Genomic DNA, 22,009 nt, shown 5'->3' with positions numbered 1-22,009 from the left:
GCTGGCTGTGCGGCTGGGGCGCACGGATCCCCGCGGGGCTGCTGGCCCAGAGGCGAGGCGGCTCTGGCTGCTCTGGGACCGTCCCTACAGGGGCCGGGGGGTGCCGCGATGGAGCGGAGAGGTGGCGGCGGCGGCCGGGCTGTGCGGCGGCTGCTGTCCGGGGACAAGCGAGGACCCCGCCCGGCGCCGGCAGCTGTAGCAGCCCGGGGCGCTCGCCGCGCCTGAGCCGCCCCCTCCATCCCCGGCCCGCCCCGCCCTCCGGACCCGACCCGGCGGCAGCCCCTGCCCCGGGCCATGAGGACCAGACCCCCCTAGCGGAAGCCAGGCGAGCGGCGGAGGGGGGATGTTCCAGCCCCAGCCCCAGCCCCCCAGCGAAGTCAGGCGAGGCGGAGACCGAGCCCCGTCCGGGGGCCCCCCAGGGGCACAGGGAGCGAGCCTCGCCCGGGCACGCAGGGGCGATCGTCGGCGGGCGAGAAGAAGGGAAGGCGAACGTGTGTGAGGGAGCCGGGGGCTCGCCCCAGCCCCCACCCAGGTAAGGCCGGGCTCCGAGCCGCCCTGGGGCCCCGCAGATCTCCCCTTCGCGGCGTGGGTGCGGGTCCAGGTGGAGCCCAGCCCAGCCGGACAATGCAGCGGCAGCCCCTCCCTCAGGGCCGCCGGGAGCCCCCAGTCCGGGCAGGGCCCTGCTACGATAAGGAGGTCGCTGTGAGGCTGGAGACCCCCGCTCCCGGCCGATCTGTCTGTCCCACATTGTGCAGCTGCAGGCGGATGCTCCGGGCGGAGGCAGGTGCAGGGAGGGCTGGGCTCCCCTTCCGCAGCTCGCTCCACTCCCCTGTTGTTCGTCTGAAGGCCCTTTCCTTTGTGTCTCTCCTGTGTGCAAAGCCTAGTCCCCCCTCCCCCTCTCAATCGCTCCCGGGGGGGCTGCCTGCGCTCGGCGGCACCAGCCCCAGCACAGCCATCCACAAGGGTCTGCATGCACGCCCTAAATGTGCTAGATCGGGGCTTTGCATAGGGGAGATGGGGGGCGAAGCCTCCCCCCTGATTGTCCTGCTCTGGAACACCCCCCCCCCCCTTGCTACTGGCATGGAAATTGACATGGTAGGGAGTGGCGGTGAAACAGGGATCCAACCTCTTTTTTTATCAATGGATGTCAATCCCGCCTAATCCTGATTCCCCCCTTCACCCCAGGTGTCCCTCCCCCTGCCCTGTAATGGGTACTGGAGTAAATGCACAGCAGCATCCGGTATGGCTTGGTTCTGGCTGTGATTCTGTCAGGCCTTTTCTCTGTGAACACAGAGGGATGTAAGTGAGCTGGTAGCAGCACCAGGAGCAAATTCTATTGTCCCTCCACCCCAGAGCTCTCCCAGAGCTGGCACAACCTCAGCGTTTGAATTGATCTCATTCCATAGTACCTGTATCCAGGGGCCAGTGCTTGAGGTGACAAGTTCCCTGCAGTTTCAAGATCCTACATATTATGCACATCTGTCTCTCACAGCAGCCTTCCTCTTTGCCACCTGTACTTCCCCTATCAGTTTAGGGTCCTTCTAGCCAGTTCTTAGGTACTCTTTCTCCCCCCCCCCCTTGTTGCCTTAAATCCTCACTGCTGTTCTAGGAGGGAATCTTCAGCGCTGCCTAGGGCTACTTATTTGATCCCTTGTTTACCTCCCTTCTGTGAATCGCTGAAACTTTCTGTCAGATTGCTGCATGGATTTCAGGGCTTGGCTTTAGGCAGTATGGGGGGGGGGAATGTGAAGAGCAGGAGGAGGGATTATATTTTGAAGTCCCCATATATCGTGCACTGCCTCCCCTGAGGCTTTCTAATGCTTTCAGAAGTGCTCCAATGTCATGGTGTTTGTGCTGTGAAACCCTCCTGGAAGAATCCTTTGCTATAGGCAACCCTGCTGGAAACACTGTCCCAAAGATGGCCTGTTCTCTACCCCCAGGTAGGTAAGTGCTGAGGTAGCAATCTCTCTTGGGGGAAGAGTGCCGATTTTCGGAAGGTGGCGTATCCCCTCCCTCCATAGGCGCAGAGCAATATCTCCATCATTACACACCTTGAGAACTGGCCAGGGCTATTTTCTCCTGGCAAACAACATGCTGTAAATACTAGTTAATGGAGCCATTTAACAGCAGCTGTCCTTGTGAGCTGAGGAGATAATATCTTGTCCTGCTGACATCTCCTGATGTCATTGGCCTTAAGGGGGGGGGGGCGATTCACCTGCCCTTTGGGTCTCCCAGCACCTTCTATAAGCATGGTAGGATGATCACTTCCTGGGACATGTGTCGTAGAGCTAGACAGTTCTTGGTCTCCTCTGACTCAGTTCTTGGGCTCAGCCTTTCCAGGTGGCCCAGCTATTCTGTTGCTTGGGGTAGCTGGTGAGACAGGGAGCGCAGCTGGTGTGGTTGTGTGCATGGCCATTTATTTTCATTTCTGCCTGATGGGCCTGCTGTTGCTGGAGTCTTCTCTTCTGGCCTGGGTGTGCTGCTTGTCATTGAGCTTTGCCTGTACCCTAGGGATGGCATCCCAGGTTGGGAGGGGACTAGAGCCCAGTTGCTTGATTGTGCTGTATTGTCAAGGAACCAAATGATCTCAGCAGGGATCAGTTCCTGCTGGTAGCTTATAGAAACTCTGAACCAGAGATGGAAACAGAGTGAGTCATGCTTGAAAGGAGTTGGAGCCTGAGTGGCAATGGAAATCCAGGGGTAAGGACTGGTGAAGAGTTTAGTGGGCTTTAGTTTTCCAAATGTGCCTTTTGAATAGTCACTGTGCAGCGGAGCCGCGAGGGAGAGCGTGGCTGTAATGGCTCCTGAGGACAGGAGAGTAATTTTGCTCTGGAGTGATTGATTGAGGGCTGTGAATAGAGGTGACTCTGTTGACTTGACGAAATTGATTGCTGGGATGGAGCTGATGGATTGGGCTAGAAAAGGCAGGAAAAATAAAAAGAGAAAGGGAAGCAAGAGGCCATCTCCAGCAGTGAGATCGGAAGCTAGGTAGTGGCGGGCCAAGTGGCAGGCAGTGGAGGGGTGAGCTGCCCACCTGAACTGGACAAATAGAGGGGCGTGGCAGGAAAGGTGAGAGCTGATTGGGTTTTGTTTTTTATCTTCATTCTTAGTGGGATGCAGTGGAAAGAACCTGTCATTGAGCTAGAGTCTAGGGCTATGGCTACACTGGCGCTTTATAGCGCTGCAACTTTCTCACTCGGGTGTGAAAAAACACCCCCCTGAGTGCAGCAAGTTACAGCACTGTAAAGCGCCAGTGTAAACAGTGCCCCAGTGCTGGGAGCCGTGCTCCCAGCGCTGTAAGCTAATTCCCTCCTGGAGGTGGAGTACCTGCAGCACTGGGAGAGCTCTCTCCTAGCGCTGGCGCGCGACCACACTCGCACTTCAAAGTGCTGCTGCGGGAGTTTCGAGTGTAGCCACAGCCTAGCTCAAGAATCAGCTATGCTTTAGGAAGGGTGAGCGTGACCCAGTTAAATACCCATTGACCACCTACTTACCATGAGGCCAAATTGTGTCTGCAGATGGTAGAAGCAACTCAAGGTGCTCAGAGGCCAGGGCTGCTGACCTACCAGATGGACAGCAGGGTGCATGATGTGCCTATATGGGGCTGGCTCCTCAGCTGCTATAAGTTGGCATAAGGCTTTTGTTCTGATTGCTATACTAGCTGAGAATCTGGTTCATGGCATCTAGAGACCTGCTGGAATGGGCCTGCCAATTACCTTCAGTTGAAGCCAGTGTTGGGATGGAAGGAGATCAAAGAAGCATGAAGAGATGGGTCCAGGGAGCCACCATCTGGCATAGGCTGAGGAGGATAATAATTCCTCCTAGACTGAGCAAATCCCTCTGGGGGGAAGAGAAACAGTCTGTGCATCGGATGGATGTTGTTTTTACCAGGCGTAGAGAGAGCTGGGTGTGGGGTGATCAGAGGGGGGATGTTGGATCTCATGAGCTGTGTAGAGTCTCTTATAGAGACTTGGGGCATTGGTGGGCACCGTAAATGGCAGCACTAGTGGCAGGCACTAGCAGGAGATGGCACCTGGGATCTGCCTGTAGATGCTTAGAAACAAGGCTGAGGTTAGGGACTTTGTGCTCTGAGATTCTTCTAGTCCCACATGCAGGGGGATAGAAGAGCCGAAGTTTGTGGATGAGGGGAGGGACCGAGTTTATTAGGCTGTGGGGAAAGGAGGGCTCTTAATCACTGCTGGCAATGACAGCAAAGAAGAGTTTGGAGGCTGTTTAAGAGGGTGGGGGGAGGGGGAAAGCTGGCAGGTATAGAGACGCTCTCTAGTCAGACAATGGACATCATCTGCTGGGGACATCAGAGGTACAAGTTCCACTGCAGTATGTATCCAGTAGAATGGGCTAGGATTGCCCTGCGGGAAGGGTAGGGCGAGGACAAGGAGGAATAATCCAATAAGGTATAACAAGAGTTTCAGGCAAAATGGGCTGTCCTGTTACAAATCACAGCTACTATCAGCTGCAGATCAGCGTGGGATGTTTGAGACATACCTGGGTGAGCTGGAAAGGCTGGGATTTGGGGAAGATCTCGACACCACTGGCATTTCCGTGGTGGGAAGGGAACGATTAGCGAGATGCTCTGACGAACTATACATGGGGAGCAAGGCGAATACCTATCATGGGGATACTCTTTACGGGTGGTGAAAGTGAGACATTGCCAGAGAAGATGGAAGAATTGGGGGTGGTGGGGTTGAAAGGAGACTAAAAGATGGAACAACTCAAATAATTAAGTTCCCATAAATCACCAACACTGGAAGTCACTCTTCAGAGCGTGCTAAAGAATGGAGAACTGAGCTAGTAACAAAGATTCGTAATTTATCATTAAAAAGTGCTGAGAAGCCGGAGGACTGGAAGGCAGCCAACGCTGTGTCATCTCTGTAAAAAGGTGCCACGCTTAGGGTCTGCTTGGAAATAATAGGCCAGGGAAAACAGTAGAGAAAAGCTATGGAAGAGAGAATTGCAAAGCATTGAAACGAGTGTAATAGTTTAGGGATGGCTTCCATAAGAAGAAAGCTGTTTGTCTCACCTGTTAGTACTGAATGATCAAACTAGTGGGTAGAGCAGAAATGGTGGAGATCAGTTATTTGCTCTTTCCAAAAGCTTCTGGGGTAGAGCCTCATAAGATGCTATTCAAGATACCTGATAACCATACGGAGAATGGTGAAGCCCTGTCGCTGATTAAAAGCTGACATGAGACATGAAGGGATCTCATTGGGGGGAAACATTACATATGGCTGCCCTAAGGGTCTGTACCAGGACCCGTGTTCAATATATTTATTAACCTAGAAAGGGGGGCTGGGTACCGAAGTGGAAAAATTTGCTCCCAACACAGAGAGCACGACTGAGAGCTCACATACACCTGTGTAATTACATTAACTACAAAGAAGTCACACCAGATTTACAGCGGTGTATGAACTGAATCAGGCCCTATATGGTTTAACTTAGTTCAGCAGCATTACGAGGCAGGCGCTCCAGAAGAATCTGGAAAAATCAGGTGACATGAAATTCAGCGTAGAAAAATGCCAAAGTTGTGCCCATTGGAAGGAACATAGGAAAGTGCCCTGCTATCACAGGCAACCTGTGATTCCTGTCAAGGGATCATTGTCCACTCCTTGAGGATCTGAATTGGTTGTAACTTCTACAGAGAATTATTTAGGCATCATTGTGGACAACACAATGAAGCTGCCTGCTCAATGTGCAGCAGCCATGAAAATGGAGTGGATTAGGTGTTAGCATGACATAGGAAGAGGATGGAGAATGATGCAGAAAATGTTATAACATCATTACCTTGAACAGCATCACATTCAGATTTAGTTTTATCTAGTGAGCCATGTGCATGCTCCTAGTTTTTCATCACACGAGAACAAAAGGCCACTGGAAATTAAAAGGCAGCGTACTTAAAATGGATGAAGAGAGCTGCTTTTTGAGGGGAAGTTGTGGAACTCCCTGCTGCAGGATATCACGGAGGTAAACAGGCTAACAAGATTAAGGAATGATTAGACCTTTATACAGGGTGAGAAAGATGGTCTTGGAATGAGACTCAGTCACTGGATAGCAATCTGATTTCCGTTTCTGGCTCTGCCACATGCTTCCTGTGTGACCTTAGTCAAGTCACTTAATATTTTGGTGGCTCAATTTCCCATTTGTAAAATGGGCATAATACTTCCCTACCTCCCAGGGGTTTTTTGAGGATAAATCTTTTGAGCTGCTCAGATATGAGTGACAGGAGCCATATATGCACCAAGGCAGATAGAATAAGAATAACAAAGGTTGTGACACTGGTTATGAGGACTCTCAATCCAAATGCCTCATGACATCAGCTTGGGTTAGGAAGAAATATTGCCCTATGGGATATTGCGTCTGTAAATGCTCTCTTTGGGTAGTGATGGTTATACCTTCCTCTGAGTTACCTGATATTAGTGATATGGACCATTTGGCTGCCCCAGTGTGGCAATTCCTATGAATCGACCCCTGTACAAATATTGAATCTCTGCTGAGATGCAGTCTAGTCATGTTATCTAGATAACATGACCTGTCCTGCTGAGTTACTTTGCTGCCCACTGTACTGCTCATGGCCAGCCAAGCTGGCAATTAGTATCCATGACATCTTACTAACCGGGCTTTCATGACACCATAATTATGAACTGAAGAGGTTTTTTCTCCTATGCTCCTAATCAGTTAATTAAGTACAATATCCACTGAATGCCTATGTTTTTCAGGGGCTATACTTCAATATTTATGCTTATGGCTGTTTACACTGCACACATTCTGATCTTCGAGGGTCTATTATGTAGCTGTTAATTTTTGCTTTTGGGATAAATCCTATGGTACAAAAGCCTTATCGGAAATTGCTTATGCTGATTCTGAGTTACCAGAGGAAGCAGTGTAGAAAATGGTATTGGCAAATGACAGGTAGAGATCCCATAATCCATGAGCAGGAATTGAACCCAGATTCAGTGGCCAGGGAGCTAGCCTAGAACTCAAGGCATGTGGGTTAAATACCCTGCTCTGCCACAGACTTCCTGTGTGACCTTGGGGAGGACACTTAATCTCTCTGTGACTCACCTACTATATATAAAATGATGGCACTTCCCTCCTCACAGGGGTGCTGTGAGCATAAATACATTTAAAAATCGTGAGGTGCTCAGGTAGTATGGTAAGGGGCCAGATCTGTACAAGAGACAGCTGGCGTGGCCTACCCAGGGGTGGGTTAGAGCAGGATCTTTGAAATCAGGCTTGCTGGTGGCCTCAGAGAGACCATCATGGTAGGGAGTCAGTGAGAAACCAAGGGCCAAATATCCTGCTGGTTTAAATTGGTGGAGCTCCATTAACTCCCACCAAATTGTGACAGATTACAGCAGCTGAGATTTTGTCCCCAGGAATCTGTCAGCATGGAGATGGGGCTGGAAGATTGAGATCAACATGTCTGTTGGATAAGGATTTAGGGACAGAGAGGGACAGTCTCGGGGGTTTGGTGGCAGGACATAGTGTGCTGACTCTGTGTCTTAATTCCCTCCAGGAATTGCTGTCATGTAATTTTTGCAGATTACTAGATTATTATTGTCTGTATTACAATATTGCCTCGAGGTCTGCACTGAGATCGGGGCCCTGTCATGTCAACTAATGTACAAACATTTAGGCTACGGCTATGCTTTCAGCGGCATGTAGAGTACATACTCTGCAAACTCAGCTAGCACAGGTGTAAAGAGCAGTGTGGAGGGTGAGGCATGGCTTAGGCCAGTTAAGCAGAGGCCCTGCTTGCCCGAAGCCAAGGATATATACCCCACATGGCTCTCTGCATGCCCAAGCAATGCTTCCCATGTCTACACTACTATTTTTAGCTACGTAGCGCCCCACTGTCTCAGCCTCTCCCTGCCATAGTGAAAGACTCCAGCAGTGGGGAAAGGCTCCAGCAGGTCCCCGCTGCTGGAGCCTTTCACTACCATGTGTACCCACAACAGTGAGTGTGGACTCAGCCTGCCTTTCACTGCAGAGCATAGCTACATGTCACCATGTGTAGGCAAGGCCTTACGGAGGGACAGTTCTTGCCCCAGTGAGCTTGCAATCTAAATAGACAAGACAAAGGATAGGAGGGGGATATAGAGGCAGAGAAGTGATGTGACTTACGCAAGGTCAGACAGCAGGTCAGCAGTCCCAGTACTCTAGTCACAGACCACACTGCCTCCCTGATATATGCATATAGTCCCTTTCTTCCCCACATTGTAATTTATGTGTTGTTTTTTGAACAAAGCAATCAACACTAAAGGTTATAGCTGCAGCCGTGGAAAAAAGAGGATGAAAGAAAAACACAAAGCATTATACAAAGAACAGATATGCTGAGGTGAACTAGAGTGAAGGTTGCTGCTGAAAAGGATAGAGGGGATGTGGTTTAACAAATGGAGTGGCCCAGCAGGACTCCTGGGCTCTGCTTCTGTTTCAGCTTGTGACTTTTGTGAATGACTTTTCTACTCTGGGTCTCAGTTTCCCCATTTGCAAAATTTAACCTAGCTATTGTGAGATTGAGTTAATTAATGTGTGTAATGAGCTGTCAGATGGAAGTTGCTAGGGAAGTGAAAAGTATAATTATTTATTTGTGGGGGGCGGGAAGGGAAACCCATCTTTGTGGAGGGCTAAGTCAATTATCCATGTACAAACCTACCTAGCTACTGACTGCCCCTTAAGACAGAAAAGAGCCCAAGAATATCTATCAGTAAGAATATGAATATAACTAGTATTTACATGGAAAAATTAATAGAGCTGGTTGGGAAATTTTTGATCAAAATAGTTTTTTGATCAAAATAGTTTTTTGACCAAAAAATGCGTTTTTTGGTTTGAAATCAAAGCATTTAGAAAACTGTATTCATTTCAGTGAAATATTGTTTAGAAAACAAAACAAAGCATTTTGATAATATCAAAACTCCTGTTCCATCCTTTTTTGGAACATGACATTTTGATTTTTTTTTTGGTTACAAAACAAAATCAGGGTTTGTTTTTTTTATATAAAAAGATTTTAAAAAGTTGAAATGTGTTGATCAACCTGAAATATTTTTTTTTTTCCAGAATTTAGTTTTGCAGGAAATTTTGAAATTTTGGGGGTATGTTGTTTTGGAACTTAAATATATATATACAAGAAACATTTCCCCCAGGAACACTTTCCCTAAATGAATTGTCGACATTCCCCATAATAGCAACAGTCGCTTAGGAGCAACATAGCAAAAGGGCACAGATATGTTGCTACTAATGAGCATCTACTGTATTTCCCATATTTCAGAGTGGTAGCCGTGTCTGTATCAGCAAAAAGAACGAGGAGTACTTGTGGCACCTTAGAGACTAACAAATTTATTTGGGCATAAGCTTTTGTGGGCGAAAGCCCACTTCCTACTGTATTTTCCACTGCATGCATCTGATGAAGATTTTATTTATATATATATATATATATACACACACACACACACCATGAAAAAATGGCTGTTGCCATACCAACTCTAAGGAGACTAATCAATTAAGGTGGGCTATTATCAGCAGGAGAAAAAAAAAACTTTTGTAGTGATAATCAGGATGACTCATTTCAAAGAGTTGACAAGAAGGTGTGAGTAACAGTAGGGGGGAAATTAGCATGGGGAAATAGTTTTTACTTTGTGTAATGACCCATCCACTCCCAGTCCTTATTCAAGCCTAATTTAATGGTGTCCAGTTTGCAAATTAATTCCAGTTCTGCAGTTTCTCGTTGGAGTCTGTTTTTGAAGTTTTTGTTGTTGAAGAATTGTGACTTTTAGGTCTGTAATTGAGTGACCAGGGAGGTTGAAGTGTTCTCCGACTGGTTTTTGAATGTTCTGATTCTTGACGTCTGATTTGTGTCCATTTATTCTTTTATGTAGAGACTGTCCGGTTTGGCCAATGTACATGGCAAAGGGGCATTGCTGGCACATGATGGCATATATCACATTGGTAGATGTGCAGGTGAACGAGCCTCTTCCACACCATCAGAGGCTCAATTCTTCAACAAAAAAACTTCAAAAACAGACTCCAATGAGAAACTGCAGAATTGGAATTAATTTGCAAACTGGACACCATTAAATTAGGACTGAATAAGGACTGGGAGTGGATGGGTCATTACAAAAAGTAAAAACTATTTCCCCATGCTAATTTCCCCCTACTGTTACTCACACCTTCTTGTCAACTCTTTGAAATGGGTCATCCTGATTATCACTACAAAAGTTTTTTTTTCTCCTGCTGATAATAGCCCACCTAAATTGATTAGTCTCCTTAGAGTTGGTATGGCAACAGCCATTTTTTTCATATTCTGTGTGTGTGTGTGTGTGTGTGTGTGTGTGTGTATATATATGTGTATATGTATATGGGTATATGTATATATATATATATATATATCTTCCTACTGTATTTTCCACTGCATGCATCTGATGAAGTGGGCTTTAGCCCACGAAAGCTTATGCCCAAATAAATTTGTTAGTCTCTAAGGTGCAACAAGTACTCCCTGTTCTTTTTATATTTCCCATATGCGACTGTTGCTGTTATGGGGAGTGTCGACAATTCATCTAGGGGAAAGTGTTCCTGGGGGAAATGTTACTTGTAAGTGTTGGTTGCACTTACAAAGTGTTGCTGCAAACAAGCGTCAACTGTAATGGTATTTCCCATAAAGTGGAATATCCAGTTTTCACACAGCTTTAAAAACTAATGGTGGATCGACTGATTTGGATCAAACAAAGCTAAACTAAGGCAGGGGGATTGGAATTGGATTCAGGAGACCTGAGTTCTAATCCCATTTGTGCCTCAGATCTACAGTGTAGCTTTGGGTAGGTCACTTTGCCTGGTCCTACTTCCATCATTTGTTTCTCTTGTCGGTTTAAACTGACAAGTTTGGCTCAGGAACCATCCCTTGTTGTTTGTTTGTCTGGTGTCTAGTGCCTTGGAGCCCTGATCTCATCTCAGACCTCTAGGAGTTTCTGTAATACAAACATATATTGATTATGTGTGTTGTGATGGCACCCAGGAGTTCTAGGCATGGCCTGCGACCCCTATTGTGCTAGGTGCTGTACAAACACAGAACAGACAGACAGTCCCTGCCTAGATAACTGAATCTGTTTGGAGGTTTGACATGGGTCATATTTTTTCCTTGTTTCATTTGTGCAGTTCTTGGTTCCAGCCAAAACCAAAATCTGGAATCTAATCTAATCTGGTCCCTTTGTCTAATCTCTCTATGGTCTGACTTCACTGGTTCCAGTCCTGTTCCATATAGACAAGCAGCCCCATAACTAAAACCAACATGCAGGCATTGGTACTGTGGAGCAGCTTTAAAGGAGCCCAAGAATGCTGTGGCTAATGGAGAATGACTCCTTCTCATCCCAACAGCTGGTTCCTCTAGGTCAGGATTGAGGCACTGGCAGAGGCTGGTGTTGTGTGAAGTGTTCCCTGCATGTGTTGAGAGAGACTCCTCCAGACACTCCAGGGTGGTGCTCTGGCAGCTTTTCTGAACACTCAGTTCACACAGACATCCAAATTAAATACTGATTTACACAGCCCTGCTACCCTACAGAACAAGGACTCGTGCTCCAGGAGATGAGCTGTGTGATAAACTGCCCTCTGTCTTTCTCGTTTCAGCAGGAAGCGAAGGGAAATGTGCAGACAGCTCCGGGTGGGGGAGCACAGCTGGGAAGCTGGAAGGGCTGCCTGCTTTGCCTGTTATTTCTGTTACTGCTGGGCTCTGAGCACTAGGAGCTGTCCAAACCCAGCATAAGAGACAGCCCTAAATAGACAAAACAGAGGAGCAAAGCAACTTGCTTCAGATCACGCAGCGGGTCAGGGATCAAACTGGAACTAGAACTCACATCTGCAGAGTCCTAATCTAGTGTCCATCCCCCTAGGCTAGGCTATACACTCCCTTCCCTATCCCAGTGGGGTCTGAAGTTGTGCAGTAAATACCTTGTAGGTTCCCAGCTTTTGCTGGACTGGGTTCAAGTCAGTCAATACAAGCAGATGCCCTGCCCGTGAGTAATTAGCACCTCAGCGGTGGGGCAGCTCTAGGAGGGTGCGTGAGGCTTGTATGCTCCTATCTCAGGTTTGCTAAGGGGAGTGGATCGCTTTACATAATCCCCTGCCTTTCAGATCCACCAGGTGGGGCTGCAAACCGGCACCTCTGGGGGTCAGGCTGATGGAGGAAAGCTGCTATCCAAGCCATGGTCATGGAGCAGCCTGATGCACAGCTGGTCTTAAACAACAGGCAGGTGCTTTGTTTAGATCCCCCACAGGGAGTGAAATTCATCCTGTGCAGAGGGGCCACTTGGAAGCTACCCAGACACTTCAGTGAGTACAGAATGGAGCTGCCCACCTCTGCCACTATTCCACTGCCCAGGCCCCAGAACGGTGCCATCATCTCCACTTGCATTTAAATACAAACCTATGGGGGACAATTTCAAAAGTGCCCTGGAGAGGTGGGGCACTGACCCATTGAAAGCCAAGGGGAGTTAGGCACCTGGCTCTAGTTTTCCACAGAACTCATCCCCGACAGCTGTCACTTACTGCTCACCTTCAGAGCTTTCCTGCAGGCAACTTTCTGTACTCCCTCCTCTGTTCTCAGGCAGCTCTCTCCTGATGCTCTCCTCCGCCTGTCTGTCTCACTTCTGGATGCCCAGATGAGATCTCTAAAGCCCAGTTAGGGGGCAGATGATGAATCACAGGTGCACTGGTTCCTGCTGCCTTTTACAAGGGGTTAGTGACCCTAGCCCACAGGGTCATCTGCAAATATCACAAGAGCCAGCAAACCAGTTTAATGATGCTGAGGAACTCTGGGGTTCTGCTGTGGGGTCTGGTTGATAAGGCTCCACCTACAGGCAATGTAACCAGAGACACAGCTCATTACACCAGCGTCCAGGACTATGGACTAGCCAGAGATGCTGGTGGTTCTTCATAGAGCAGTAGGTGCTCCAGGGTCCATTGATCTCAGGGACCCCTCACTCTCCCATGGCTGTGTCCAAACTAGGGTCCGTTTGCCATTCAGCTCCAGGGGCGGGAGCGTTGTCTAAACAGGGCTCAAGGCAGCAGCCCTGCTCAAGGCAAGGCTACACAACACAGTGCCTAAACACCAGCCGCCGTCCAGAGCTCTGTCCAGTCGGACTTCCACCACTGCAGCTCCACCAGGGATGGCAACAGAGGGAGGTGGGAGCAAAGGGGTGCTGGTGCAGATGGAGCCTCATTCCCCTCCCCTCCCCTCCCCCCAGCCGCTGCAGTTAGCAATGGCACTTCTGCCATCAGCTTCCCTGGCGGACACGTTCGGCGCTCTAGAACTTGTACCTGCTGATGGGCCATCAGAGCCCAAGTCTTCAGCAGTAGCTCTAGCATGGAGGCAGGGGCTGCTGATAGCAGAAGGCTCAGAAGATGCTGGTGGGAGGCTGTGGGAGCAGAGCTTTGCCTGGGGCTGTGGGCCCCCTGGAGCCGGCACAAGGGTGAGGCACAAGAGAGTCCATCTTTGGTCAGGCTGGCCCCTGATACAGCTGCTGCTATCCCTTGGGTCAATGGTCTCTGATGTTTCCCTGGCTTTGGGTGGGGTAACAAGGGATTGTGCTGCATGGTCTGGAGTCTCCTAGCTAGGCCTAGATAGACAGTGGACATGCTAGATCTCTTCATCGTGTGATCAGCGGGGAGCAATAGCCTACCTATAAAATAATTTCACCAGAGAGATAGAATAGGCAGGAGGCCAAAGCATGGAACAAGGAACTGAGACCTCTGGGTTCTATTCCTGGCTCACTGTTTTCTATTCACTGCCTCACTGTGTGCTTTGCTAAAGTGCTTTGAGATCCTCAGACGGAAGGTGCGTGAGAATCACAGAATATTTCATTATTGTTATTGCTTTGGGGATGGGCACCTAATAAGTGGGTGTAACAGAGACAGACTGTGAGGTGAGTTCAGAGATGAAACCAAAACTCCACAGATGTTAAACAGAACGGGCCCGATCCTAGTGTAACCCATCCTCTGTTGACCCAATGGAGCTGCAGCAGTTCACACCAGCTAGGGCTCTGGCCCAGTTTCTGCCCTCTCCCACGGCACAAGCTGTAATTCACACCGTCTGTAGCAGGTTTCCAAGGTAGGTGTTTTTTTCCTTTCATTCCCTTCCCCAGGGAGCTCTCACCCCAGACGCAACGTCTGGTTTAAGCTGCCAGGTTGCTGCCTTTAACCCAATTTTTTGACTGGATTGACTGAGGGCCGAAGAGCTCAGGCAATGTGGTGTTTGATTTATTTCCCCTGGCCCAAGGTCACCTGGCGAGGGTCTGGGCAGTGCCACCCTCATACAGCCAAGCCTCACTGAGATGTTTCCATTAGCATCTGCCTGCTCTGCTCATGTTAGATCCAGCTTTGAACCCATTGACTTCGACTCCATTTAACAATCAGGTTGTTTCCTGGCCTGTAATTTTTTGATTGGTACTGAGGTTCCCCCCTGTAATTGACAAGCAGATGCTCCGCCCCTCCCTGCTGGTGTCCTGGGGGGAGCTTTTGTCACAGGGTCTCCAGGGCTCTCAACGAGCTGTTAACGAGTTGCCAATTACTTATTGGCAGAGCTGAAATCTTGTTGCACCTAGAGGTAAAAACCTGTCACCTCTGAACGCTGGGGAATTGATCCTTGGGGTTTAATGTCTGTCTCTAACCCACTGCCTCATCCTTCACACCAGCACCTTCTGTGGGAACCAAGCTGCTGTCCCTTGAAATGGAAAAGCCTATTAGGGAGTCCAGGCCATCTCTGTGGAAGGGATAACTCTCAGTCTGTGCCTCTGAGCTATTGGGGATCTGAGTCTGTGTGGGGTAGGTTGCCTTGCTGCCCAGGAGCAGGCTCCTAAATCCTGTTAACTATCCCAACAGCCTTCCTCGCAGCCTTCTTTCCCAGGGCATCAGGAGGGGGGTGAGATGAATACAGTGCACTGATGATAATGCAACAGGTGACAGAGGTGCACCTGGTGCTGGACAGAAATGGTCAGCCCCAGACAGGTCTCAAGGCACAGATGAGCACAAAAAGGGCAAGACAAGGCAGAGAGTGGCCTGTGTAGGAGGTGGCAGGAGTCTTGATTTGTGCTTTGGCAGCCATAGGTATAGTTTTACTTCTATCAGAGGGGTAGCCGTGTTAGTCTGAATCTGTAAAAAGCAACAGAGGGTCTCAAAGGTGCCACAGGACCCTCTGTTGCTTTTTACTTCTATGTTTGTGGGGGCAGCTACAGCCAGGCCAATGGGATGGAGGGGAGGGGGAGGGAAGTTCTGTGCCTCCCCAAGGCTTGCAGGGCTGGGCCCACTGTGGGGTCTCTGCTGGCCCGTTGGGCCGGGCACCTGCCCCGGTGTTTGTTTGGATCTTGCACAGAGATCAGTTTTTTGTTGTCATTTTTCCACCCCTGTGGCTTTGCGCCCTGGGTGGCTGCCCTGCTTGCACTGCCCTGGTTATGGCCTTGTGCTTTCTCATCCTCCCTCACTCTGGGTTTGGAGAACAAAAGGCCTCATTTGTGTCTTTGTTTATGAATACTTAACTGGAGACTTACAAAATGTGGAAGGTGGGCGGGGGGGAGGGGGGCGTGGAGCCACATGGGTGAGTTATTGTTGTTCTTCCCACCATTCCTCATGTGAATCCCCCTTAGCAGATTAGCAAGCACTAGTGACCCTCTGTAGCTGCTGCTGACTAGAGGTTGCGGGGAGTGGACTTTTTTTCAGAGCGAGGAGCCCTATGGACAATTTTCAAAGGAGAGTTTGTGTTTTCTAACACACAAGAAGACTGATTCAAGACCACAGAATGGAAGGGAGAGATGAAAGCGGCTTGTGGAGAAAGATTTGGTACTAACAAATGCAAACCAGGGCTTCTAGCTTTCCCATGCTGTTCATTTCCACTGCTACCACAGAGCTCTGTACCGCAGCAGTGAAAGCAGCCAGTCTCCCAAGTTTCATTTGCTGCTGCTTGGGAAAACTCTGAGCAGCAGCTGGGGCTGTGATGCTCTCTGCAAACCCGGCATGACACCACTGCCTCACGTTTATATTTAGAACACTCCTCGCAACTGTAAAGGCTAGAAACATTGTAAAATTAAACAGCAGACAGGCGGAAACCATGCGGCCCCAGTTACTGAATTAAAGCAAGCTGATTTGGATCCTGTATCTTTAATAATGCCTTTCCATGACTTCTTCATGTAACCAAACAATGCACAGTTGCTGCAGGGAATGAGTGGCGAGCGATCTGGGAAGGGAAGTGTTTGTGAGAGGCCCTCTCTTAAGCAGTCTACAATATGGACATGTTCGAAAACCATTTAAAGGCCACCTGTAGTTTGCAAATGATTTTTTCCCTTGGGCCCTTGGAAGACAGTTCAAAAAAGAACCACTTTGTGTCTGTATCCCAATTCTAATGCTATTACTTGCACTTAAATAGGACTTTTCATCGAGAAATATCCCAGGTCTTGACAAATTTCACGTGTTATTCCCCTATTGCAGATGGGGTAACTGAGGCAGAGTTTCAGACAAAGCTTTAAAGAGTGATCAGCAGGGATCCTAGAAATCTGCTTGCCACAGAAAAACGTGGAATTAGCTTTTTTTATAGGGGGTTTGGTTAATGCGGAGAGTCAGATAATGGAGGCTAAGATAAATGGGGTTCTGCTGTATATCAATAAAACATTGTGTTCAACTGACACCTCTAGATATTGTGACCAGGGGATCCAAAGTTCAGCATTTTAATCGTGGAAAAATGCAGAATGTTGTTGGTTTTTTAATTGGAGAATTTTGGATTTTTTTATCACGGAAAACTAGGATCCCTGGTGATCAGCCCTGGCCTGCGTGGGGCACAGAGACTAGGAGAGACAGAGTGTGCGTGTAGCTGCTCCCATAGCTTTGTGCCCTGGGCTGCTGCCTCACTTGCCACCCTGCAGTTGGGGCGGGGAGCAATGTCCCCCGGCTCTCCAGGCTATGCCCATGTTGGCAGCCCCAGCTCAGTAACCAGCAGGGCTATGGGATAACCCCATAAAATGTACCTTTTGCAGATCCTCTGGAGAATTTGTAAGGAGAAATCTGGCTATGGAGCAAATAAAACTCCATTTCTTTGGGGGTGAATTTGGCTTCCACTCCAGGCAAACAGAAACACAGGCTGCGATGTCTTCTACCAGCAGGACATGCCAGCCAGGTAGCAGAACTGGGCACCTATGACTGCTAATTAGGGCTTTAGCTGGGTAAAAGAACATAAGAACGGCCATACTGGATCAGGTCCATCTGGCCCAGTATCCTGTCTTCCAATAGTGGCCAATGCCAGGTGCCCCAGAGGGAGCGAACAGAACAGGTAATCATCAAGTGATCCATCCCCTGTTGCCCATTCCCAGCTTCTGGCAAAAGTTTTTCAACTGAAACTTTTTGCTTTGGTGAAAAATGCAGATTTGACCCCACTGACATGGTTTGCAAATTTGTGGCAGCTTTGTCAAATGGTTTCAGTTGAGGGGAAAAAAACAACAAAACAAAATCTGAAAAAAAAAAACATTCAAAACGTTTTGTGACATTTTTTGAACAAAACTTTGATTTTTTTCAATTGAAAATGATTTTTTATTTTGAAATTTACTTTAATGCTGTTTAATTTTTGTGTAAAACATTAAAAAAATGATCAAAACGGATATAAAATGTTTTGTTTGACCTGAAAAAGATTTTTGTTATTGTTTGATTCACCAAATTTTTTTTTTTTAATTTCATTTTGGGGATGACCCCAAACAATTTTTTTTTTTTTTTTTAATTCTTCGGAATTGCCAATGACCTGGAAAATCTGTTGTTTGCCTAGCTATGCTCAGTGCCCGTTCTCAGCAGCCCTGTGGGCTCACCAGCCTGAGATTAGCAACTTCCGCTCCCGCTTGGCCTGAAGTGTGGCTGGTGGTGACCTGAGCAGGCCAAGCTGCAGGGTGGGTATGCAGGAGGCCCAGCATGGAGCTAGGGATGGGGAAAGTCCAAAGTCCCACCAATTTTCTTGTATCAATCTTGGCCACTGTGTGGGGGTTGGGACCAGGGGTGTCACTCATTTGATTGACCTGTATGTAGCCTTTCTCTGGGGGTGCTCAGAGCAGTCACAAACTTGCCCTAGGCCCCTAGGGGTTGCTCTGATACCATGTGCCCATCTCTCATTACCCAGCTATGTTCCCTTCCGTCTCACACAGGCCCACTGTGGTCTGTCTCCGTCATGCACGTGCCTGGCTGTGACACTAAAATAGGGAGAACACTCTGTCAGCTAGCAGTGGGCAGGTCTATCTATGGGGACAACAGGGGTGGGTGGGTCTTTCCTTTCTACTCTGCACTGGGGAGGCTGCTTCCAGGCTGCCATGGGGTAAAGTTGGGCACTACCAGAGAGAGCTGGATAACAGGGACAAAGCCAAAGCAGCATTGGGAAATGTGACTCTTGGGGAGAGAAGAGACGGCTGCTGACGGGAGACAGTCACTGTCTATAAATACATACAGCAGCCATGGAGTGAGGAAGAAGTGGGTGGATTATCCTCCCTAGTCAATGAGATAAATGATTCCTGTGCTTAAACAGAGAACAATTTCAGTCTGACTAGTAGGAAGCTCCAATCAAGCCATTGAGCCCAGAGGGAGCTGCCACATGGGAGTTATAGGATCGCCATCGCTGGAGAGCGTGAAGGGGGTTAGCCACAGGCTTCAGAGCTGGGCTTTAAGGGTGACGTACGGCATTTGTCACTCGCGTTCTGTGTACATTGCCAGTTGCCCATTCTCTGCTGAGCTGGGATGGTATGATGGTGTGTGTACCCTGCACTAACTGTGAGAGACTTCACTTTTGGTGAATGGTTCCCCTGAATCTAAGAGAAACCCCTTCAGGCTGAAACTGGAGGGTTGATCTTTGTGCGTGGAGCAAAACTCAGGAGGAGAGATCGATTTGTGGTTAAGGCACTGGACAGGCAGTCGGAGGTGGGTTTGATTTCTGGCTCTGCCGCACATCCTCTGTGCACCCTTGCAAGCCGCTTACTCTCCACCGCTCTTGGTTCCCCCTTGGTAAAGCGAGGCTACACTTCCTATTTCCATTGAGAGCTCTTTGGGGTAGGCGCCGTCTGGCACTATATGAGTGGCCAGACTCCAGCAAGAGCTTCCCGAGCAAAAGCTGTCTGGCTCTCAGCAGGCACAGGTGCTCTGTCCTGCCCCTTTTTGAGTCTGCTCCCGTGTTCCTTGCGTCCCAGTGAATGTGTCCGTGGCTCGCTCGTTTTGCCAGCTAGAACCGTGGCCACTGGCTCCAGCCGGTGAACAGTTCCCTCCATGTGTGTAGAACTCATTGCACCAGGGCCATGCTTTTCAGATGCGGTCTGTGATGTTGAGGGGCCTTATTTCCTGGGGGCTGAGGAATCGCTTCCCTCTTCGTTGGCAGTACGGTCTGGCAGCTAGTGCACTGGGCTCGGACTCGGCAGAACTGAGAACAGAACCTGGTCTCCACTCAGCTGTGGATTGGGGCAAGTCACTTCACCTTCTTGGGCCTCAGTTTCCTCATCTGTAAAACAGGGACAATGATTCTTCCATTCTTGGTAAAGCACTTTGAGGTCTGCTGATGACAAATGATGAGCCTGGGGCACTACCATTACATCTGAGGACTGCTCCAGTGGAAATATCCAATGGGGAGTGCCCGGAGTTGTCTTGAGGCTGGTTGGTGCAGTATCAATTCTGTCCCAGAATCCAGGCTTTTGGGCTTTCTTGGCAAGTTAGCCCTGGCTCCGTTTCCCCCATGTGCATCTCTGGCAGGTGATGTAGAAGGTTGCAGATGCCTCTAGCCACAGTGGAAAGCTGAGCTTGGACTAGTGGCATGCAGCTTTCCCACCAGGAGGCATTGCAAGAGGGTGGGAGTGCTGCCTGGAAGCTACTGTAGTACCCATTACATCCCACAGGAGGTGCTGCAGGCAATGATGCAGAAGCAGTATAGCTGAGAGGACGCTCCTAGCTCCTGCTGTTCCACCTCTCCCAGCAGGAGGTGCTGTAGGGTCAGCTAGTGCTGCGGTAGTGCTGGCCCCACTTGCGATCTCAGGGAGAAGGTACAACAGTGAGGATTCAGGGAACAGTAGGAACGGACGGAGCTTGTTCTATTTTTAGCAAAGGACACGGGGACCGTAGACAGGTGCAGAGTTGCAGGCAGCCGCCGGGGCTGACGTATCCAGAGCAGGGAGATGGATGGGGCTCGTTCGCTCTGCTCACCTTGCTTTTTGGAAAGTCATTAATTGTGGCGTGGCACCAGCACAGCACAGCCCCCGCCTCGCTCCCCTCCCCCAGCAGGAGATTCAGAAGGGATATTTGGATAGGGCCAGGTGAGTGGATCCTGATCGGACCCAAGGTCTGGGTCCATTTGGAAACACCACCTTCCCTAGCTGGGCTGGGGCTGGTGGATTTACACCCAATCATTCACCTAGCCCCACTCTGCTGCAGCTACCGAGGGGGCAACTCCTAGCTAGACAGGGAGCCTGGAAGCTAACCCAGGACTCCCTGCAAGCCCCCCATGACAAAATGGGGACCGCTGGGACCCACTACTCCCCATAGCTCGGTATCCACATTCTCCCCACCCTACAGATGGGAGTGAATCCTAGTGGTTAGAGCAGGGGACTGGGAGTCAGGACCAACGTTTTTTGACCCAAACTGTTTTTCAATGAAAATCTCAGATTGGTGACACTGAAACAGTTTGTGGCTTCGTGTTGCTTTTGGCAAGCCGGTTTGTTCGAAACCCCCCCCCCAAAAAACATTCTGACAAAATAGAACCTTTCAGTTTGACTTTTTGTTTGAGATTTCCTTTTAATTTTATTTTTAAAAAATTGCTCAAGAATAAAAAAAATGCTTTTGATCTAAGACAGTTCTCCCCCCCCCCCCGAATTTTTGATTTGCCAAAATTAAAAAAAAATAAAAAATTGTTTTCTGTTTGACCTCAAATGAATTTTTCTTCCATTTTCCAGAATTGCCAATGAATGACAAAGTCCATTATTCGCCTAGCTCTGCTCAGGATTCCTGTGCTCTGCACCTAGCTCCGCCACTCACAGCGTGACCTTGTGCAAATAATTTCACTTCTGCGACTCAGGAGGTCTCCCCGTCTCTAAAACAGGGATAGCACCCCATCGGAGGTGTGGGAGGGATTGTTAATCGTTGGCCCGAGGAAGCATGGCAGTACACAGTATTCTAGTAATTTTTCCCTCTAAGCCACTTTTCCTGAGATCATTCGAGTGTGAGACTTCAGCTGGGGTCGAGTAAAACCAGGGAAAGCACATTCCTTCCACACATTAATAACTCCAAACTGGCAGAGCTTCCAAACGGCCCTCCAAAAGCCACCCGTGGGCCCCCAGCCTGCAGTCGGGTCCGTGCGGGTGGATTCCTGCCCCGCCTGCAAGTACGTTTGGGCACCCGGGTTAAGCAGTGCAGCTCTGATTGCAGGATTGGGGCCTCAAGCTGCAGCCAAGCTCCGTGCAGTGCTGCAGCACTCAAGGTAGCTTGTGGATAATGTAACAAATAAGGACCCACAATCAGTGGCAGAGCTAATAGCAGGGGAGGGCGGGGGGCAGCAGCACCGTCCTCCCCAGTGGCCTTTAGGTACATGTCTGACACCTTTTCAGTCCAACAGGTATAATTGAAAATGGCACCACCAGTGACCTATTGCCCTCCTGCCTGCACCCCTGCTCAAAACCTGGCTCTGCTGCTGCCCACAATGGTGGCCGTTCTCTGACTTGAGGGATGGTTGTGCAGACCCTGGTTCGCCAGAGTGTTTCAGGGACCAGTCCTGGGAGGAAAGGCCTGCAGGCCCTGGTTGAACCACTGCAGAGCAGCGTCACAGTGTTTACACTGGATCCAGAGGCAAAGATCTAATGGAAGTGTGTTCCTGAGCCTTTGGCCAAACCACGTTTCTCTCCCTTTGGGGGTGGAGGTGGGGTTGGGGGGTCAGTTCTGGGCTGCACTTGCACGAGTCAGTCCAGCGGGCATGGTGCAAAGCCATCTTTGCAGGCCTCCAATTTTGGGCTGCTCCAGG

At 49.3% G+C, this 22,009-nt stretch overlaps 1 protein-coding gene across 2 annotated transcripts in view; it reads left to right on the top strand.

Moving 5' to 3' along the window:
* The window catches only part of SBK1 (SH3 domain binding kinase 1), a 76,956-nt gene that overhangs the window by 31,883 nt on the left and 23,064 nt on the right, over positions 1–22,009 (top strand). The window contains exon 1 of one of the 2 annotated variants that reach the window (XM_024215110.3): positions 404–532. The exons of the other annotated variant lie outside the window; for it this stretch is intronic. The gene's annotated coding sequence lies outside the window, so the exon portion shown is untranslated. Of the gene's footprint in view, positions 1–403; positions 533–22,009 lie in introns of those variants that run through there. 2 annotated transcript variants of the gene reach the window in all.

This window comes from Terrapene carolina, unplaced genomic scaffold (genome assembly GCF_002925995.2).
Source record: "Terrapene carolina triunguis isolate 2854851 unplaced genomic scaffold, T_m_triunguis-2.0 Scaffold695, whole genome shotgun sequence".
NCBI classification, from domain to species: domain Eukaryota; kingdom Metazoa; phylum Chordata; order Testudines; family Emydidae; genus Terrapene; species Terrapene triunguis.
Note: the sequence above shows the minus strand (reverse complement) of the source record. Positions and strands in the feature narration are given on the sequence as shown.